General features: G+C 57.9%; 1 long non-coding RNA gene across 1 annotated transcript; it reads right to left on the bottom strand.

Moving 5' to 3' along the window:
* Positions 1 to 448: 448 nt before the first annotated feature.
* LOC121166619 lies at positions 449 to 4558 on the bottom strand. Its single transcript, XR_005885449.1, has 2 exons — positions 4456 to 4558; positions 449 to 2974 (listed from the first exon to the last, which is right to left on the bottom strand). It is a non-coding gene; the product is annotated as an uncharacterized LOC121166619 (long non-coding RNA).
* Between the last annotated feature and the right edge of the window lie 17136 nt (positions 4559 to 21694).

Genomic DNA, 21694 nt, shown 5'->3' on the forward strand with positions numbered 1-21694 from the left:
AAGCCTTGGGACCCTGCACCCGCATGGGAGACCCAGAAGAGGCTCCTGGCTTCGGATCAGCATAGTATCGGCCGTTGCGCTCACTTGGGGAGTGAATCATCGAATGGAAGATCTTCCTCTCTGTCTCTCCTCTCTGTATATCCGCCTTTCCAATAAAAATAAAATAAATCTTAAAAAATAAATAAATAAATAAATAAATAAAAATTCAAAAAAAAATTTTTGTAAGTTAAAAAAGGGGGGTCAGGAGCATACAGTGCTGGGTGCAGGCAGAGTTGCTACCTGCCACCCAGATGGGCACCAGCTCAGGTCCTGGCTGCTCCAATTTTATCCGGTGCCCTGCTAATGGCATGAGAAAAGCAACAGAAGATGCTCCAAGCACTTGGGCCCCTGTACCAAAGAGGGAGACTCAGAGGAGGCTCCTGGCAACAGCCTGGCCCAGTCCTTGCTGTGCGGCCACATCCGGGGAGTAAGGAGATGACAGTTCTCCGTCTCCCCCCTCTCTGTTAACTCTTTCAAACAAACAAATCTCTTGAGAACACACACACACACACACACACAGAGGCAGGAGCACTAGAGGGAGTGAGCAGTTTTTCTCTCAGTCACAGGACCCACACAGCCGCTCCAGGCATGAGCACCACCCACACCCGCCAGGGCTGCCTCCTGTCGCCTGCTCCGCCTTCCACAGACACATGTTCCTGCCCAGGGTGGCACAGATGTCTCCCTGGAGTCAGGGTTCCTGCTTGAACTGACAGAGGATGAGCTCGAGGGCTCACTTCCAGCCTGATGCCAGGGCCCTGTGCTCCCCCTCAAGCAGAAAAAGGTGCAGTCCACTCTGAGGTTGGCACACAACACAATGACAGTGCAGGCAACGCCGCCGCAGAAGTCAGCAGCCACATTCCAGCTCTGCAAAGGCGACGTTTGGGGAAAACATAAAACATAGCCCCACCTTCCAAGTAAAGACCATTTTCGAAACTGAAGCTGCGGAAAGAAAACACCACACTGCCTCAGAGGGCCGTCTGAAGGCCATGCAGGGCAGTGGGCGGCCCCGGTGGCTGACTCCAAGTTCTCTGTCAGTTCACGAGCGAGGCAGACAAGGCAGGACTCACGGGTCTGGAATACGTGAGCACCGCACAGGTTCATGGGAAAGAAAATCACAAATAAGTTTAATTTGGTACCAAAAATTCTGAGACCCAGGCAGCGCTTTTCGCGACATTTTCACTATTTCAACTTTCACACCAAAACAGCCCTTGCTCTCCTTGCATGTCACTGCCATGTCTTCACACAATCAAGGCTATCAGCGAGGCGGGCAGCAGGGCAGTTCCCTCCACTTCCAGGGCACTGCCTTCCCCTCGACACTCAACTCGGGCACCCAACTCGGCAGGCCTTCCCGGTTGGCAGGGTCAGGCAGCACGGCTGCGCACCCGCCCAGCCCGGGACACAAGGAATCAGTGTCCCTCTCAAGACTGTGAACTGCTCCCTTAGAAACTGAAAGAATGCAACAAGCAAACGCCCCAAGGGGGAGGGGTGACAGGAGCCAGGCAGAGCCTCACTGCTGAGCCAGGCCCCAAGGACAGCTGCGCTGCGCCCCGCGTGCCAGGAACCGGCCTCCTCGCCGGGCTCCTGGAACCCAGCCCGGCCTGGCCAGAATTTCTCCTGTGTGCGATTCCTATCACGCCACATGCGTCCCGCATACAAAACTCCTTTTCAAGCCTGCTGGAGTGCTCTTTGTTCCACACGAGGAGCAAGAGCCAAAAGCAGTAGAGACAGCGTGCCAACCGGAAACAGCCTCTCCAGTCAGGAGTAGGAAGCACAGCAGCGCTGGCCAAACATGCTGGGGGGCCCCAGGACACCTTAAAGGAACATACATGCACATGCATGCGCACACACACACATGCATAAGCACACAACCTCCCACCTGCTGCAGGGAACCTGTAACCTCTGTACCCTGTACCCCTTGACAGAGCCGGCTGCTCCGTCAGACCACACTGCACACCACTGGCTGTATACAAATCAGACTTAAAAACAAACAAAATAAAACAAAAAACCCTCTGATTTACAAGGCACTATCACCTATCTGGGCTTTTTTTTTTTATCACCTTTGATGGAGACCCTTCCCACCCCCAGCAGGGCAGACAGGCGCCATAGGCCCTGAGCTCTTGTCTACACCAGGAAGAGACTCAGGCTAACAGTTCAGACAGGGCGAGTGAAGGGCCTGAGGGCAGGGCCGGGGGCCTCCCCAGGGCCATGGCAGCCGCCACCAGCCTGTGCCTCTTGTGTGTGACACTTCCGCAGGCTGCCTGGTGGAGCCTGTCCCTCCACAGCCACACTGAGCAGGTACGAATTCCCCACAGGAACCTAGCAATGGCCTGCAGTTTGCAGCTAGTAAAAGACCTATTTCTGGCCACACTGAGCCAAGCGACGTGCACAAGGACAGTCAGCCACCCCACTGGTGGACTTCCCATGTGACTCGCGGATTCTACTCTGGAGGAAAAACTTACTCAACAGAGCCCTGACTAAAGTGAGGCGTCTACCCCAGGACACCCATCAGCAGGGTGCTCATGGAAACACAGCTCCCCAAGAAACCCACCTCCACACCCCTTTTCTAAAGTAACAAGCAGAAAAAGGAGACAGCAAAACCAACAGGAAGTGTGGCTCAATGCTACTTCTGCATCTTAAAGAGACAAGCAACACAAACAGGGGGCAGTTTTCAAAAACAAGCAAGCAGATTTCAGCTTCCAGAGGCTTCCATGTTTAAAATGTCTGATACATTCTAAGTAATGCTTCGAAGCATGGAAACAGAATAACAGCAAGGCTGGGCTCACAGATCCAACTCCAAAGCTCAGAAAAGAAGCCAAGAGGAACCGGAAAGGTGGGGTACTTACAGCCATAATTAACTCAAAGGGGTGTTTATACACCCTCACCGGGGACTGGTATTTTTGCACCATGATTGTAACTCCAAGCAGTGCCTTCACACCTGTGAAACACAAGCACACATGAGCAGTTAGCTACAGAAGGACTGAGCAGGCGTGAACACGTCCTACCATGGCACAAAGGCACGCCAGGTCGCACACAGGCTGAAAGGCTGACACGCGCATCCACAGGGACACGAGGAAGAAAGGCAGGGAACGGGGAACAGGGGCACAGGCAGGCCTAGAGCTGGAGCACCACAGGGGTGCACGGGCCCGACGGCAGAGGGCCACAGGGTGCAGCCAGGCCCAGAGTCTGAGGGCGGAGGGCCACAGGGTGCAGCCAGAACCAAAGGCAGAGGGCCACAGGGACGGGCCCAAGAGCCAGATGACTGGTGGCCTTTCCAACCAACCATCCCATCCCAGGACCAGGGCTTCCATCATGTTCTGGCCAACCATCTCCACCAGGAGCCAAACAGGAACTCCTAAGATGTGGAGAGGTTAGTTCAGCGGAATACAAAAATGAAAATGGGGGGAAAAAAGCGAAACCCCGGGGCATGCCACAGCACAGAGTACTTTTCCACGGCTGCCTTCGGAGGAACCTTGAGCCGCTTCCTGTTTTCTAGCTGCGCACAGCTCAGCTTCGGGGAACTCTCCTTCAGCGGGGCAGGAAGCCCAAGTTCTTTGGCTCCTCTGAAACTTCCAGCCCCCACTGGCTGCGCAGCACAACAGTCTACACTGCACCAGCCCCGCACTCCTGCAGGCTCCCAACCACGCTCCAGCAAACATGTTCACTCCCCCACTTCAAAGTCGGGAGAAGAAAGAAATGCAGGGAGCCTGTCCCGGGCCGGGCAACCGGGGAGCCATCGACCAGAGGAGGAGCCCACGGCTGCCACGCCAGAACAAACATCCCCACGTTTCGGGCTCAGAATTCCTCTCCAGAGTGTAGGGTCCTTGAGGCCGATCTGGAGCTCTCCCTGGCACGGCTCTCGGAGGAGGCTGTGCTGGCAACCCCTTCCTCCGACAGCTTGGGGAGACAAGCCCGGGGGCCTCAGACAGGCCGTGAACTCGCCGCCCCGTCTCAGGGCCAGACGATCCTCCAAGACTGCAGCTGTGAAATCGGGAGCAGCTCCCAACTCGGCCAGCCGGGAGCCTTCCAGCTCGGGATTCCGGGACCGACACGCCCCGGCGGCCACATTCCACCCGTTCCAACAGGGGAGTCCAACATCTCTGCAAACATCTAACCGGGGACAATCAACTCTGAGGAGGGGGTCCGGTCCCGGCAAGCCGTCGGCATCCCAAGGCTTCCGGCTCCCAACCAGCTCCCGGCTCGGGGATGCTCCGGTCCAGAGAGGCACCCGCAGGGACGGGCGGCATCCTCTATTGCCGGACAATCGGGCTCCAGCCATCCGCCGGCCGCAGGGGCGCCCCACCGCAGGCTCGGAGCCGCCAGCCGGCCCGGGGAGAGCGGCCCGCGGAGGGGAGGCGGCCCGCGGAGGGGAGGCGGCCGACGGCCGGCCGAGCGGCCCGGGGCGACCCGCGTACCTACCTCCGGTCAGAAAGGCCCGGCCTGGCGCGCGGGGCGGCTGGGCTCGCTCATGCCGGCGGCTCCGCGCGGCCGTCGCCGTTCCCTCGCCGGCCTGCCGCCGCCGCCGCTCGCCCGCGGGTTCCGGGCTGAGGGCGGGAGCGCGGAGGGGCGAGGCCGGGGCACCCGTGGTTGTTACGGGTGACGGCGAGGGCGGGGCGGCGCGCATGCGCGGGCGCGGCCCAGCGGGCGGGGGGAGGGGAGGGCCGCAGCGCTACGGCCGCGTCGCGCGTGCGCGGGCCCCTGAGCGACAGCGCGTGGGAGGAGCTCCGGGTCGACGGCGGCCGTGGCTGGAGGCCGCTGGAGCGGCGGGGCGCGACGGCTCCGCCCACGCCGTGCGTCACGGGGCGGGGCGAGCGGGGGCGTGGCTCCTGCAGAGGCGCGCTGAGGTGGAGGCGGAGGGCTGCGCGCGTGGCCGCCTGCGGAGGCCGGGCCTGGGCGACGACCCCGCACCTCCTCGGGGGTCGTGGGCGCCTCGGAGCAGCCGGCTCCGTCCCTGCGCTGTCCTGGACACAGCCCGGCGGCCACCTCCTCCTCCCCGGCCCATGCGTCGCCGGAGGGGCGCTCGTGGCGCTGGCCCGTGGGCTCGCGGGCACCTCAAAGCTGCGTGGGGAGCCCAGGCCGGGGCACGGGGCACGATCTGGTCACCCTCGCGGTCAGCTCGCTGCTTGCACGGGCCTGAGTCGCCCTGGGTGGCCGCACGTGCACGCACCAGACACCACTGGCAGATCCACATTCCTTGCAGGGAATTCCAAGGGAACCTGAGAAGGGATGGTCTGTAGTTTAAGGAGGGGAGGAAATTCGTGAGTCTTGCGTTTAACAATGGTCTGCAGCGGGTTTTTTCTCCCATGTACATTATCCTTCCATTAAAAATGGTGAAAAAGGAACTTGAATGGCATTGCTTTGAACAAATAAAATAATAAAACCATAATGTAAATATTCAGTGACCTCTAACAATGATTAATGTTTTTAAAGGTTTATTTTCTTTTTGTTAGAAAGGTATGCAAACAGAGAGGAGGAGAGACAGAGAGGAAGATCTTCGTCCACTGATTCACTCCGCAAGCAGCCACAACTGCCAGAGCTGAGCTGATCCGAAGCCAGGAGCCAGGAGCCTCTTCTAGACCTCTCACCAGGTACGGGGTCCCAAGGCTTTGGGCCGTCCTGCACTGCCTTCCCAGGCCACAGGCAGGGAGCTGGGTGGGAAGTGGAGCAGCCGGGGCCACAGTCACAGCATGTACAAAGTGAGGATTGTCACTGAGCCGTCTGCCAGGCCCACTTTTTAAAAGAAGCATTATCTTTAGGGACACAGGCTGAATGAAATGTTTTTGGGTGAATTAATAGGCTGTCTAGGATTGGCCCAAAACAATCCAGATTGGCTGAGGCTGGAGGTGTGTGTGTTCTGGGGGCCGGGCCACTGCCTGTGACCCAGTAGCTCCTGTGAGCCTGCCTGGAGTTCCGGTTCCGATCCAGCTCCCTGCTCACGCAGCTGAGGAAGCAGCAGGGGACGGTGGGAAGGCTCGGGACCCTGCCATGTGTGTGGGAGACCCACTGGTGCTCCGAGCTGGCCCAGCCCCAGCCATGGCAGCCATGAGGGAATGAACCGATGCGTCTCTCTCAGTGACTGGCTTTCAGTAAGTAAATAGATATTTAAGAAGTCATAACCCAGATGGAAAAAGGGAGGAGGGGTGGCAGCTTGGGCCTAAGTTAATAGTTGCTGGACTATTCTGCCCTCTGGTGTATCTGCTTCCAGCTATCCATACTAAAGTTTTAGCGATTTATTTGGAAAGTAGATTTCACAGAGAGAGAAGAAATCTTCTATCTGCTGGTTCACTCCCCAAATGGCTGCAGTTGCATTTGTTCAAATATAGTGGCATCCCATATCGAAGCACCAGCTGGCTCACGTCCATTTCAGCTTCCCACTGAGGCGCTGGGAAAGCAGTGGCAAGTGGCCTAGGTACTTGAAGCCTCGGCATGCACAGGGCAGACCCCAATGGAGTCCCTGGCTGTTGAGGCCGTTTGCGCAGGGGCCCAGGAAATGAAAGCTATTTCTCTTTCTCTTCTATCCTTCTGCCTTTTGGATCAATAGGTAGTTTTCAAAAGGCATCTGAGTGCTACACTCCCAAGGCCGGACCAAGGCCCTGACGCCCTGGCTCGGGCCTGACCGCCGCTGGCTGCATTGAGCGATCTGTCAGCCCAGCAGGGGCTCCTTTGCCAAGAGCAGAGATCTTTTGTGAGAACAGATTCCCGAGGCAAACGGCGAGCCTGGCTCCTGGCTCGCAGTGTACTTTCGCTGCACTAGGACTTCCTGGGTTGCACAGCACGGGGTGCTGGCAGTTCCTGCTTTGCCCAGTGTCACTGTGTACGTTCTGCTCACAGACGGCTGGCAGCCAGGAAGGGGTACCAGGAGTTCTCCTGTCCTTGGAAGTCACATGCAGGCGCGTGGGTCCCCTGACCCTGTGTTGGCTGAACTCGGTCACATGTTCACACCTAATCAAAAGGGGCGGGGGCAGCGACACACAGCCTAAGTTCCAGTGCCCAGTACCCAGTACGGAAGGATGAGTTCTCTCACTAAGCCAGCAGCAGGGGACTCGTACCAGTAACAGCTATAACGATGTCTCCACACAGGCTGGCTGTATCTTGAGTTGCTGGCAGGAAAGCCAAGGGAACATGCCAAGGCAGAAGTCAGACTAGGAGAGAGAGCTGGCAGGGGAGCCTGTGATGGGGACGGGGGAACGTAGCCAAAGATGAAATCCAGGCCCCGGTGGAGTCATCCCGGCCCTCCAGGACGTGTGCTGGCATGGGAACATGGACACGCACCCAGGGCAGAATTCAGAACTGCAGAGTTCACCATGGGCTAGTGAGAGGGAGGGTGCTGGGGAAGTGTGGAGGAGGTGGGAGGAGAGCCAAGAGAGGGTCCCCAAGAAAAGGGCTCAAGGACCCAGGCTGGGGAGCGGGACTCCCAGGCTCCCACAAGGTGAGGGTCGCTGGTGTCCCAACGAGGGTGCGGCAGCACCAGCATTCACGCCGACCACAGGCTGTGCTGGTGGGGGACAAGATGGACAACAGGAAGGAGCGTGTCTGCACGCGGGTCCGGGCTGGGACACGGCCTGTATGCACGGGCACACAGTGGGACTGCAGCCCTCCCACCTCCCCTCTGTACAGTCAGTCCTCTCACCAGAGTTGGTTTGTGGTTTTGTTTTAACGTATTTGGAAACAGCGTTATAGAGAAACAGAGATCTTCCATCTGCTGGTTCACTCCCCAAATGGTTGCCCACAACCAGGCCCAGGACAGGTCCAACGCAGGAGCTCGGAGTTTCCGGGTTCCTAACATAGGGCCCAGGGACTTGAGCCAACCTCTGCTGATTTTCCAGGTACATTAGCATTCATTGTGCAGGTGCCCATGGGGGTACCGGCACTGTAGGCAGAGGCTTAGCCTTCTGTGCAGCATCCCTGGCACCTGAGTGTGCCCCTTGCAGAGTGAACATTTTCTTTTTGTTTTATTGTTCAAAAGGCAGAATAGAAAATGAGTGAGGAAGAGAGAGATCTTCCATTTTCTAGTTCATTCCAGAAATGCCTGCACCAGCCAGGGCTGGACCAGGCCAGAGCCAGGAGGCCAGAACTGCAGCTTCCAGGTCTCACAGGGGCCCACGGACTTGGGCCGCCAGCTGCTGCCTTCCCAGGTGCACCAGCCGGGAGTTGGATCAGAAGCAGAGCAGCCGGCATGCCAGTGTGGGCTGCCAGCATGGCAAGTGGCGGCCCAGCCTGGGCCATGACACGGGCCTGCGGTGTCTGTGCAGTGGAGGTGCTGGTCAAGGCCCCATCTGTCAGGAGCCTTGTGGGCAGAGGCTGTGGAGTCCTGGCATCTACCGAAGCCATCCAGTTCCTTGGCACCGCTCAGCCAAGTTCACATCAGAAGCCTGAGGCTGCAATTGCTCTCCCTCCAGCAGCCTCTGGCATCATCTCCGAGGAGTGCCAACAGCCTGCTGGCACCTGCCTTAGCTCCAGCAGCTTCCCTCCACAATCAACCCCACCCAGGATTCACCTGATGGGGGGACGTGGCCATGGCTTCTGAGCCCTGGCGTCACCACTGAACTTTGCACGGCCTTGGGAGTCACTGGGGGGCATAGGGGAGACAGAAGCTGAAACGTTGGCGACATCACAGGAGTGGGAGCAGGGCAGGGAGTGGGGGCAAGAGAAACCACGGCATGCAGGAGAGTCAGGGGCCGCTGGCAATGCTGGGTGTGCGGGGGCCCGGTGGCCTTGCACACGGTCTGGCGTTTCTGCTTCCGGGTCAGAGTCCGCTTCTGGGGCAAACCACGTTCACATTGGGAAGTGAAGGAGTTAAGGGTAGAGGCTCCTGACATGAACCGTCTGGCAAAGTCTCCAGCCTGGAAAAGTACGGAAGACGTAGGTTACCCTACAGGCACGATTTCCTAAGTGAGCGCTGGCGGGCACCCAGTGGCCCTGAGCTAGTGTGTGTTGCATCATCTGCAACCCAGGGAAACTTCAGGCCAAGGAGCCAGCCGTGTAGGTGTTCCCAGAGCCGGCTAGGTTTCCAGAGAATTCCGTTGCAGCCTGGAGAGGTGGAACTCAGGACACGTGTCCCACAGCTGGCAGAATTCTCTGTCAATGGGCTCAGCGCGATAGCTTAGTGGTTAAAGTCCTCACCTTGAATGCACCAGGATCCCATATGAGCACCAGTTCTAATCCCGGTGGCCCTGCTTCCCATCCAGCTCCCTGCTTGTGGCCTGGGAAAGCAGTCGAGGACGGCCCAAAGCCTTGGGGCCCTGCACCTGCGTGGGAGATCAGGAAGAAGCTCTTGGCTCCTGGCTTCCAATCAGCTCAGCTCCAACTGGGACATTGTGGCCACTTGGGGAGTGAATTAGAGAACAAAAGAGCTTCTTTGTTTTTCCACCTCTCTGTATATCTGACTTTCAAATAAAAATAAATCTTAAAAAAAAAAAAAAGCAAGCTGCTCAGTTCCAGGGCGCCCGGTGTCACCCGGTGGACCACAGAGCCTTCCCGGGTCACGTCAGCTAGGGACCCCTGTGCTCTGCCCTTGGATCAGAAGGCAGCATCATGGGACTGAGTACCTGCTCCACTTCTGGTCCAGCTCCCTGCGGATGCGCCTGGGAAAGCTGTGGAGGATGGTCCACGTGCTTGGGCCCCTGCACCCGTGCGGGAGACCTGGATGGAGACCTGGCTTCTGCCTGGCCCAGCCCTGGCTGTTGCAACCATTCAGGGAGAGAATCAATAGATGGAAGATCTCTTTCTCTACAACTGCCTTTAAATACACATAAGATTTAAAAACAATAACAAAACAGGCAGTGTGGCCTTCCGCTGGTTGGCTCTAAAAGCTGCCTCTGTCTCTCCCGTGATGTTGGGTTCCTGGCCACTGAGGCCCCAGCCAGGTTTTTTTTTCTACTTCTCAGTGTGTTTGGTATTCCAGTTCGTTTTGTTAAAGATTTATTTCTCTACTTGTAAGGCAAAGTGACACACAGATCTTTTTAAGATTTATCTTTATTTTTATTGGAAAGGTAGATATACAGAGCGGAGGAGAGACAGAGAGGAAGATCCGTCCGATGATTCACCTCCCAAGTGAGCGCAACAGCCAGTGCTGCGCTGATCCGAAGCCAGGAGCCCAGATCCTCTTCTGGGTCTCCCACACGGGTGCAGGGTCCCAAGGCTTTGGGCCATCCTCAACTGCTTTCCCAGGCCACAAGCAGGGAGCTGGATGGGAAATGCAGCTTCCGGGATTAGAACTGGCGCCCATATGGGATCCTGGCACGTGCAAGGCGAGGACTTTAGCCACTAGGCCACCGCGCCGGGCCCACACACAGATCTTCTATCTGTTGGTTTACTCCCCAAAGGGTTACAACAGCCAGGGAGGGGTCAGGTTGAAGTCAGGAGCCAGGAGAGTCTTCTGGGTCTCTGATGTGGATGCAGGGCCCCAAGCACGTAGGCCGTCCTCCACTGCCCTCCAAGGTGCATTGGCAGGGAGCAGGACTAGAAAAAGAGCGAGAGCGACCCACAGGGATCAGGTTCAAATCCTAGCTGCTTCACTTCTGATTTTCTACCAATGTTTCTGAGAAAACAACAGATGAAGTCCCCTCAATGGGACCACTGCCTCCCACGCAGGAGACCCACGTGGAGTCCCTGGCTCCTGCCTGTTGCAGCCATTTGGGAAGGAGCAGAAAAGGGACTATCTCTCTCCTGCTCCATCACGCTGCTGCTTTTCAAATAAGTGCATAACCTTAAAAAAAAAAGCCCGAGCATCTGAAGTTGGAGCACAGTGCTTGGCCCAAGGCTGCCAATCACAGCCTTCTGTCCTGTGACTCCATGAGGCTCGACACAGGCCAGGCTTCTCCCACTTCCTCCTGGGCCCCTGGATCGGGGCTGCAGTGAAGTCCTTTGTGCCCCAAGCCGGGCCCACAGCCCAGCAAGCTCCGCGCTGGCAGTGTGGCTGCGGCGTCTGCGCCAGCTGTCCTCGTGCTGCACCTGGCCTCGTGCTGGCAGTGTGGCTGCGGCGTCTGCGCCAGCTGTCCTCGTGCTGCACCTGGCCTCGTGCTGGCAGTGTGGCTGCGGCGTCTGCACCAGCTGTCCTCGTTCTGCACCTGGCCTCGTGCTGGCAGTGTGGCTGCGGCGTCTGCACCAGCTGTCCTCGTGCTGCACCTGGCCTGGCGCGCCTCAACTCCCTCGCTCCTTCTCCCCTCAGCGGGGCCTGGAAGCCCAAAGTGGCTCTGAGGGTTTTTCTCCTAAAAAAAAACAAGCTAACTAAACAGGATTTTGGTAGAATTTGGCGTTGGAAGGTGCACAACACTGGGGCTTTGCACTGAATACGAGAATGTCTCCGAATCAGCAGGCTAAAGGCTTGGGTTCTCTGTGCCTGCTTCCTACAGTTCTGCCTCCAGAATGTTCTATGTGCATAGATTAGCGTTGTCATCCTGCCCACCCCACGAGTTGGGAACCAGCAGCAGCCGCTAAATTTAGCTAAACCCGTCCCCATCTTAAATTCCCCCAAGCAGAAAAACGACATGAAATTCGCTCAAGAGAACAATAGGAAAATACGATTAAATGACCAACTCTCCCGTGTTCAAGCAGGCGGTGGAGGTGAGGGGATCTTAACCGGTAACCCACCTTCCAGAATTGTGAGGCCCATGGGTGCTGAGGGGTCGCCTGGCTGGTTCAGCTGGGCACAGCAGTCCCTTCCGAGCTCAGCAAGTTCACTCAACTTGAAAACGCCCCAGGGGGAATGTATAATCCATCCCCCAAGAGAGCCTGCCTGCCACTCTGCCTCCCACGGAGCAGCTTCTGGTCAGGTGCTGTGTACCCGTGCCAAGGTCTGGGCCCCGCTGCCTGCAGGGCGCCCTAGGGCTGCTACTGTACCTGCAGGAATGCACTGCCATGGAGCCAGGAGCCTGTGTGACCTTCCGTCCAACCCACAGGGACACAGGAACAGCAGGGACCAGGCAGGTGCCTTCCGGCCACACACAAGCTCAGGAAACTGTACTTGGCCTTCTGCGGTCGTGGTGGCAAATCCTCACTGGCTGGGCAGCTTCCGGCATCAGAAACACGCAGGGTTCTAAAGGTGAAAACTGGGGGATCCAGGAGAGAACCCTTCCTGGAGGCTCGGGTGCTGTTTGGCGTATGGCCCTTGCACCTGCTGTCTCCCCTGCGTGTCCTTAGGTGCCACATCTCCCCCACTTTCTCTTCTAAAGCCACCAGTCGGCTGGATGGACGACTTGCTCTAAACTCACAAAGGTCCCAAGGTCCCTAAGTGCATCTTCAAACCCCTTCAGCCAAGACTGGGAGTTAGGAACTGGACGCAGCTTGCAGGGGACCACCTTCAGGCCCCTGTAGGTGAGGGGGAAGTATGTTCCTGCTCACTCCAGGTCCCCCTGTGCCGTCAGATGCCATGGAGGTGTAAGGCCCTTGCTGTGACATAGAGTGGCCTTTGCCCGTGAAAAGCACACATGCACGACCCCCTTCCTTGTCTTCCCCCGCCCCTCAGCCCCCGATGCAGCCTCCGGCTCACGTCTGATAGCTAACACAGCGTAGCTGCTGTGTGCACTGTGGTTACACCGTCCGGTTTAGGGGACAGTGGCACATCCAACACACGTGCCATTTCCTTATCGTGCACTGACAACCAGCACTAGGTTGAACTTTCAGATGTGTGCAGGGAGGAAGGGACTTGGACAGGCTCGGCCTTCGGGACCCTGCTGGCCCTCCCTCCTGCCCAGGAGGCTGAAGAAGAGCCGGGTTGGCCTGCCAGTCTCCCGGTGGACCCCAGGAAGAGTCCAGAAACCAGGACGTTGTTGTCCTCAGCCACAAGGGCCAGGCGCTCATGCTCCTGGAGACCCACGCGACATGCTTGCCACACACAGGGCTCCTCCGGGGAGCAGCCCTTAGCTATTCGGGGGAACATTTGGGGAAGCCCAAACGGGCAACCTGAGCATGTGGCACACCCAGGGGCACAGGGCACAGTTCACTCACCCTTGGGAACAGCAGGCACTCCCTCTCCATGGGCACTGCTTAGTCAGTTACAACCTGGTAACGGCTCCTCCTGGGAACAGAAACAGTGCCCTTTGTCACTCAGCAGTTTCACGGGGTGAGGAGCGGCTCCCAGCCAGCCAGTAGCCTGGGTCGGGGGACTCGCCGAGACACGGAGCCGGTCCCGCAGCTTCCTTCCAGGGCGGAGGCTCTGGGCCCAACACGCTGTCTACCACGCTCACCGGGCTACTTCTGTGGCATTCACTGCTTTTTAAAAAATATATATTAGAATATCTTCTTTATGGAAAGTGGACAAATTTTGCAATGCAGGTCTGGGAACACAGTGAGTTTTCCTGCCCTCATTCACTATTTTTCTGCTTGGCATTCTTGTCCCGGCTCACCGCTTCGAGACCTGCATGTTGAACATCACCTACCACACACACACCCCTCGACATCCAAGATGTGTGATGTGAGCAGGTGGCACCCGGCTCAGGACAGTGAGTCCTGGATGACCCTCAGGTGAGCAGCGGCCACCAGCCCTTCGTGAGCCATAGCTGCCACGTGCAACTGTGGGCGTGTGCTGCGTGCTATGTTCTCAAGGAGCACGTGCCAAGGGCTCTTCCAATGCCGTCACCCCCATCCACTGAGTGTTCCGAGGCTTACATCACAGCTCCCAAATGCCTCCCGCATGGCGTCATAGGGCAGGGGAAGGAAAAAATAAATAAGCCTGTAACTGACTTTGGAATCTGCATTGGGGTACAGTCGTGGGGGGTGCCATATGAAACGAAAGGCACTTATGGCTTGGTGAAATGAACAGGAACATCGGGGCCTGGCATGGTGGCTTAGCGGTCAAAGTCCTCGCCTTGAGCGCCCCAGGACCCCATATAGGCGCCAGTTCTAATCCTGGCAGCTCCACTTCCCATCCAGCTGCCTGCCTCTGGCCTGGGAGAGCAGTTGAGGACGGCCCAGAGCCTTGGGATCCAGCACCCGTGTGAGAGACCCAGAAGAAGCTCGTGGATCTTGGCTTCAAATCAGCTCAGTTCCAGCTTGGGCCATTGCAGCCACTTGGGGAGTGAATCAGCAGATGGAAGATCTTCCTCTCTGTTTCTCCACCTCTCTGTATATCTGCCTTTCCGAGAAATCTTTAAAAAAAGAAAGAATGGGAAAGTCTCCTTGCTTTCATTTTCTTTACATTCTCTCATTCTCACGCCCCAGCAGTCTTTGTGGCAGGTACAAAGTTCACCTTGCTCTCTGGCGGCAGGTGACAGCGAGTCTGTCTTCTGGATTTTGGCACCCTTGTTGGCAGCCTGTGAGTGTGGAATAGAAGGGACAGTGTGACAGCTGTGAAGTCAGTAAAACCCAGGCTGCCTCCACGCACCCTCAGACGCCTCGCTGCGCCCAGGGCACTCGGAGAGCATTCCAGCTGCACTGGCCAACAAGGCCCTTGCGAGCTCACCAAGTCTGCAGCGGCGTTCCGGTAGCACGGCTCCGTGCCTTTCACGACTGAGCACACGCTGCTTTCTGAGCTTGATAGGCACGCGGCTGCGCGCCGCCCTGGGAGCGCCTACTGAGCAGCTGCCACAGGGACCCTGCAGCACCCACGGATGCCAGGAGGGACCCACGCACTGCCTGATGCTCCCAGGGGCTTTTCAGGCTACAGCTGAAGAGATTCTAGTAGACTTCATTAACACAATGGGGGCGGGGTGTTCCCAAAGGGCCCCATTATGATTTGAAATCAAAACATGGGCTGTTTTTAAGTTGATTTTCTTTTTTAAAATAAGACGTATTTATTTTTTATTGGAAAGTCAAATTTACAGAGAGAAGGAGGAGAAAGATCCTCCATCCGCAGGTTCACTCCCCAAGTGGCCACAGTGGCTGAGCTGAGCTGATCCAAAGCCAGGAGCCAGGAGCCTCTCTGGGGTCTCCAAGTGGGTGCAGGGTCCAAGTCCTTGGGCAGTCCTCATCCTCAACTGCTTTCCCAGGCCACAAGCAGGGAGCTGGATGGGAAGGAGGGCAGCCAGCGGGACCAGCATCCATATGGGAGTGCAGGATTAGCCACCTCCTGTGAGCCACTGCACTGGGCTTGAGTTGTTTCTAGTTCCTTTCCTTTGTTTCTTTTAATATTTATTTGAAAGGCAGGGGGGGGGCGGGGAAGAGAGGGGGAGGGGGCGCTCTCACTGGTCCACTCACCAGAGGAGCGGCAGGAGCCAGGGTTGAGCTCCTAAGCTGCTGCCCCCCCCCCCCGCCCGTACTCATTACAGGAAGTGGGGAGTCAGAAGTAGGGCTGGGCTCAATCCAACCCAGGCACCCTGACGTGGGGGTGGGCACCACAGTGCCCCTTGCAGCCCCCATGCCTGCTGGGACCGAGCCTCAGGGAGGCTCCCCAGGGCTTCTGACTCATCCGTACTCCACATTCTGATCCTAAGCCTTGGCTTTTCAGCATAGGAACATGACCTGGGGGCTGGGTGCTGCGGGTAGGACATTAAGCCGCCACCTGCGGCACCAGCATCCTATAGGGTGCAAGTTCGGTTCCGATCCAGTCTGGGAAAGCAACAGGAGATGGCCTTCAGCTAGCCTGTGAACACGTCCAGTTACTATGTGTCAACTTCAAAAGAAAAAAAATCCCTACCTGTTCATGAGTGCGTGTCAGTGGGCCCTCCTTGCTACTACCTTCCTTTTAAGAAGGCACTTCTCCTTAACCCCAATCTCGGTCAAGGGTAACTCAGTGAAACTAACCAGCTGGAATGGTGCTGGGAAAGGGGGGAGGTCGGACCAAGGTCAGGTTCCTGCAGTCCCTGTGCTAAGCTCCAAGCCATTAATTATGCTCTGAGCCCCGCCTGTGCAGGGCGGCTGGAGCTGGTGGGTGTCAGCTCCGGCCCTTTATGTAAGCCGGGGATTACGTGCGCAGCCAGAGCACGAACTGCCGGCGCGTGAGGGCCCACTAGGCAGGCCAGGCTGCCCGCCCGCCTCTTAACCAGGACAGGACGAATTACCCACAATTACAGAGGGTGTTTGGCACACCCTCTGAGTGAAGCATTGCATCAATTACATACTTGCTACCCCGTGGGTGAGTACAGGAAATGCTACTGCTTGTTCTGGCAGAGCGATAGCAGGGTTTTTGTTTGTTTGTTTTTTACGATTTATTTGTTCAGTGCAAAGGTGGGGTAGACAGAGAGAGATCTTCATCTCCTGGGTCACTCCCTAAATGCCTGCACTGACCAGGGTTGGGCCATGCCAAAGGTGAGAGCCAGCAACCCTATCCAGGGACCCCAGCACTAGGGCCGTGGCTTACTGCCTTGCCAGCTTCTTGAGCACGGAGCTGGAGTAGCTGGAACTCAAACCAGACACTGGGAAATGACATGTCAGCATCCCATGCAGCAGTGTCAGCCGCTGCCAGCCCCTTGACAGTGGCCCAAGCCACCGGAGGGTGACATCACGGATGTGACTGACCCGGTTCCTGCTCATCCTTCTGGCTCCCGGACCCTCCCTGCCCTCCTGTCGCCTGCCCGTTCTTGCCCGAGACATGCCCCTCCGTCCCTGAAAGGGGCCCCACCCCAAGCCCAGGAGGCAGGAATGCTGTGCGGGAGAGCTGAGAAAACGGAACAGGTGTTGGGTGGCCCATCCACAAACCTCGGCCCGATGACACTTCTACAGAGTCAGCCACACTCACCCAAGGGGGACTGCAGCGCCCCTCAAGCCCAGGGCCTGGGAGGGCAGAGATCCTGGGGAGAGCCCCTCAGAAGGAGACAGGCTCCACCCCAGTCATCCCCCCAACACCTTCTGCTCCCCCCACCTGCAGCCTCTGTCACGTCCTTCTCGACAACTCACTCACGTGCCTCCCTGGGTGCCCTGAGGTGCTCCAGTGAGTTCCTGGAACCCGAGCAGACTGTGGGCACCCCACTCAGAGTGGTGTGTACTGGTCACCGTATGGGGTGAGGGGGAGTTGTCACAGGGGATAGAGGCCCATGTCTGCAGGTAATGGGGTCAGAGTGGGCCGGAGGGGAGGAGCCTGCTGTGCCTGCCGCGGCAGGGGTGCCAGTGGCAGAACCCTGCTCCCACCTCCTACCTTCGGAAGCCGAGCCGTGGGGATGACGCAGGGAAACCAGAGTGGGTTTTTAAACCTGCTCAGCTCCTGACTTGTTTCTACCTCCTGTGTTTCTTGCTTAGAGAATCATGGGTGATTTGATCCTCATTTTTCCCACACCTGAAAGAGCCCAGTGTGTTTTTCCAGGATGAGACAGAGCCCGGGGCGCCTCCTGGACTGTGGCTGCTGGCAGAGCCCGGTTGTCCCGGATGTGAAGGTGGCTCCGGGGACCCGCTGAGGACGTGGCAAGGGGCAGCTGGGGGATGCTCCAGGCAGTCAGTCCCTGGGTTACCTGCCAATCAAACCTACGGGCCCCTGAGTACAAACTCAGGAATTCTGTGCAGAGGTGATGCAAACAGCAGTTAAAAATAGTCTGTTCCTGAGTGCCCTGCCTGCACGCACATTAGAACAATTATGGGAAGGCGGCTTCTGGGAGGCCAATTACAACCTTGACTTTGGGGAAGTGAGATCTCATCTGGTGGGGATCCGGTCTCTCCCCGGTGCTAGACGGCATTGGCTGGGCCGGTGGCTGGGGACGCTCTGAACTTGGTGGCATCCGGGAGCGAGTTACGTAACGGGAAAGCGTGAGCTGTCACTTGCCTGTGCGAGGCTAATAGGGAGCTGGGTGGGGACGATGCCTTCACCTTGAGTCACACAGTCCTTCCTGCCCCAGCCCCTGTCATCAGGATGACAGAGACGGTCCCAGTAGCCCCAGAGATAGTCTCGGTTTATGACAACAGACCAAAGGTGACTTTCAGCAACACCCACTTTCACTCTCGGAAGGAATGTGGCGTTCAAGGTGACCCATCAGAGACCTCAAGGACAAAGGGGAAGAGGAGGCTGGGCAGCTCTGCACATGCCCGTTCCAGGGAGACCCGGACAGCAGGCGGAGGAGGGCGAGGCGATGGTGGGGGCACAGCTCAGCTCCTGATAGCTACCTGCCCCAGCATCAGGGAGGGCCCTGGGATCACCAGTGTGCTAGGGAGACCAGGTCACTGTTGCCATCCTGTGACCCTGACTCTGGGAGACATGACCTGGCTTGGGCTGTTGGGACACCCTGGGACTGATAAAAAAGGCCCTTGGCCCGGTGCAATAGCACAGCGGTTAGGGTCCTCGCCTTGAACACACTGGGATCCCATATGGGTGCCAGTTCATGTCCTGCTTCCCATCCAGCTCCCTGCCTGTGGCCTGGGAAAGCAGTTGAGGACAGCCCAAAGCTTTGGGACCCTGTACCTGCATGGGAGACCCAGAAGAAGCTCCTGGCTTCTGACTGGTTCAGCTCCAGCCATTGCGGTCACGTGGGAGACCTTCCCCTCTGTCTCTCCTCTCTGTATATCTGCCTTTCCAATAAAAAAGTAAATAATTTTTTTTAAGGGCCTTGGAAATCCCAGCTTCCCAGGAAAGTCACATTTGCAGAGCTGTGAGACTCCGGGGACCAGGGGACAGAAGCAGAAGGCGCTGGGTTTACTCCGGCCCAGGGCTGGGGCTGTCCGTGCGGTCCTGGCCACTTGTCTCCCACCTCCAGCTCCTGCGCCCCAGCCCTGGGCTCCTCAGCCCGGGGTTCAGGCCCTGGCTTTGTTTACACCTCCATTCTCTTGTCATCATAGTTGGTTTTATTCACTGGTTCCCCAGGTACCACTGTCAACTCACAGCCCCACGGGCTGAACGGACGTGGCCTCCTGCAGGACGGTCCTCTCCTTCATTCTACAGTGGACAGCCTTAAACGGGCCTTACTGAGGGGTAAACACACCAGCAGCCCCGCCACTTCCACTCAGAATCTCTCTCCGTGGGCCCCCCACTGCTGACTTCTGCTCTTTCCACTTGGGAGGTTGTGACCTGCTTCCTGTTCGTGTGTGTTTTCAGTTGAAAACCAGAGTCACAGAAGCAGAGATCTTCATGCCTAGATGCTGCAGCAGCCGGAGCTGGGCCGGGCTGAAGGGAGGCCGGAGTTTCAGCCGCATGGGGCAGGTTGGGATAGACACGGGACCATCTTCTACAGCTGTCCCCAGGTGCAACAACAGGGAGCTGGATTGGAAGTGGAAGCCCCGGGGCTCGAACCGGGACCCACATGGGATACCAGAGCTTTACCTGCTGCGTCACCGAGCGGCCCCTCCCTGTGTTCTGTGCGGTGAGGCCACTCGCAGGGGCGTGGCCTGCACAGAGATGCCCAGGTGGGTGACCCCAGGCTCCCATTGAAGACAGCTTCGGACAGTTCACGGGAAACAAGTCCAGGCATGAGTTTCCTCGGGCAGCACACCTCCCCAGACTTGGCTGCCAGGCCTGTGGCTGGTCGCGGCCGCTCAGGCCTCGCCCCGGGGGAGGCCCCTCAGGCAGGCTGGCAGGGGCAGGGGCAGGGCAGGGGCAGGGGCAGGGCAGGGGCAGGGCAGGGGCAGGGGCAGGCTGGCAGGGGCAGGGCAGGGAAAGGGCAGCTCTGCAGCGCCGCCCAGAGGCTGAGCAAGGAGCCGCTCTGCACGCCGGAACTGAGCGGGGTTCCTCCTTGGCCTGCAGCCTCCGGGAAGGGCGAGGACAGCCGAGCCCGGGCGGAGGGGCAGCCTGGGGAGAGGCCCCTCGGGCCATGTCGTTGTCGTCGGTGCTCTTCCCTGTCTCCCTGGGCGCCTCTGCCCTCGGCAGCCAGGCTCTCCACAGGGAGGGGCGGCAGGGGCCGGCAGAGGACACCTACAGCCTGGTCAAGGCGACTGCCCACAGGCACCAGGCTCCACTGCACGTGCCTGCCTCTGTCACACTCCTCCAAGCCGCGACTTGAGCTTCACTTTTTTTTTTTTTACTACCCTCTAGGGATTTCTTTATTTGAAAGGCAGTTACAGAAGTTCATTTCCACCTGCTGGTCCACTCCTGATGGCCCAGAGCCGGGAAGTCTATTGGGGTTCCCGGGGGTGGGGTGGCGCACCACCCCCGCCCTTAGGCCATCTTCTGTTCTCCGGGACGCAGGGTGGGGGATGTGCAGGTCATGCCTGGGGCTGGCTCCTAGCCACCCTTCGGCACCAAGCTCAAGAGGCTTTTCCTGGCCACCATTCCAGGGCTATCGGAAGGGCCAGGATTCTCCCACCCTTGGGACCAACTGTCTCCTTCTGGTGCCCCTGACTCATTCCTTTTCCTGTAACCTGGCAACCCAGGCTGGTGGGGGCTGTGCTGCGGGGCTTCTGTGCTCCCCGGAACCCCTCTGGGGCATTCTGCTTGGGCGCCTGCGCACAAGCCACACACACAGGCCCACACCTCTCTGCTGGGGAGCAAAGCAGCTGGCCTACCCCCAGTTCCCATGACGGGGTTCCTCACCCAAGAAGCATGGAGCATGCCAGTGCAGGGGACTCAGTGTGCTCTGAGCAAGCCAATTCCAGTGCATTCGGCCACTGCCGGCAAAAATGTAGGCACAGGGTCCGGCACGATAGCCTAGTGATTAAATCCTTGACTTAATATATATATATCTTTGCTTTGCACTTGCCAAGATTGCACATGGGCGCCGGTTCTAATCCCGGCAGCTCCGCTTCCCATCCAGCTCCCTGCTTGTGGCCTGGGAAAGCAGTGGACGACGGCCCAAGACCTCGGGAGCAGGAGTCTTCGGATCAGCACAGCTCCGGCTGCTGCGGCCACCTGGGGAGTGATCCATCAATTTAAGACCTTTCTCTGTCTCTCCTCTCTGTAAATCTGACTTTCCAATAAAAATAATAAATTTCTTAAATTTTTATTGGAAAGTTAGAGAGTGGAGAGACAGAGAGGAAGGTCTTCTGTCCGATGATTGACTCCCCAAGTGACCACAGTGGACGGACCTGAACTGATTTGAAGCCAGGAGCCAGAAACTTCTTCCAGGTCTCCCATGTGAGTGTAGGGTCCCAAGCAGGGAGCTGGATGAGAAGCGGGGCTGCTTGGATTAGAACCGGTGCCCATATGGGATGCTGGTGCATTCAAGCTGAGGATTTTAGCTGCTAGGCTACCGTGCCAGGCCCCAAAATTAAGAAATCTTTTTAAAAAGTGACAACACTGACAGGAATGCCAACCCCAACAGTCATGCTCCAAGGAGCTGTGGGCAGAGGCCCTCCCTGCAAGGACGGGCAAGGGCAGCAGTCTGCTGAACCTCTCAGCCCACGCTCTCCTGTGACCTTCAGCTTCCACTGAGCAGGCCACCAGGCGGCACAGCCAGCAGGGCGCCTGGAAGCCGCCTGAGGGCTGGAGCAGCTGGGACTGAAGTGGAACACGTATGGCACCACAGGAGGGTGAGCTTGTTAAGCCTCCATGCTGACCACAAGCCCCAAATATAATCTTGAAGATTTAATTTTATTGGGTCCGGCTCCAGCTTTGACCTGGGGGGACGCACTCTGAGGGGCAGGTGCACCCCTCGCCAGGTCCCAGCCTCCGTGTTGCGATACAACCAGGACAGTCCCCAGGGCCCACAAGAGGCGACAGAAGCAACACACACACAGAGACGGCCTAGGGGAGGGTCCCTGCCGACGGGCACAGGACGCTGGCCCCCTGCCCACCCCTTCCTCCAACACACACACCAAGCCCAGATTCAATTACCAGGTGGAGATTGTGTTCAAGGGAAATCAGAGATGGCGAGCGGCCGCTTTCAGCCGCCCCATAAGGACGCGCCCACGGACAGGGGACGGAGTCGGG

This window comes from Ochotona curzoniae, unplaced genomic scaffold (genome assembly GCF_017591425.1).
Source record: "Ochotona curzoniae isolate NIBS_2020 unplaced genomic scaffold, NIBS_Ocur_1.0 patch176, whole genome shotgun sequence".
In the NCBI taxonomy this organism is placed as follows: domain Eukaryota; kingdom Metazoa; phylum Chordata; class Mammalia; order Lagomorpha; family Ochotonidae; genus Ochotona; species Ochotona curzoniae.